Here is a 227-nt window from a genome sequence, read left to right as displayed (position 1 = left end):
TAGGGATGAAACGATACGAGTAAATACAAGTACATACTCGATACTTTTCGTTCGATAGCAAGTAATTTTGGCATCGATACTTTTGAACCAAGTACTGAGTAGGTATCGAAAAATAAGTACTCGTATCGAAACCCGATACCAAGTTGAATTTTGCTCCTAAATTTTTTCCTCCACGTTTATGCCTAATATGATGGCCCTGTGCTTTTTGGCACTCTCTTTTTGCTAAT

This window comes from Rhagoletis zephyria, unplaced genomic scaffold, assembly GCF_001687245.7.
Source record: "Rhagoletis zephyria isolate East Lansing unplaced genomic scaffold, Rhagoletis_zephyria_1.1 Rzeph_scaffold_04437, whole genome shotgun sequence".
Lineage (NCBI taxonomy): Eukaryota > Metazoa > Arthropoda > Insecta > Diptera > Tephritidae > Rhagoletis > Rhagoletis zephyria.
This window is presented reverse-complemented; position numbering follows the sequence as displayed.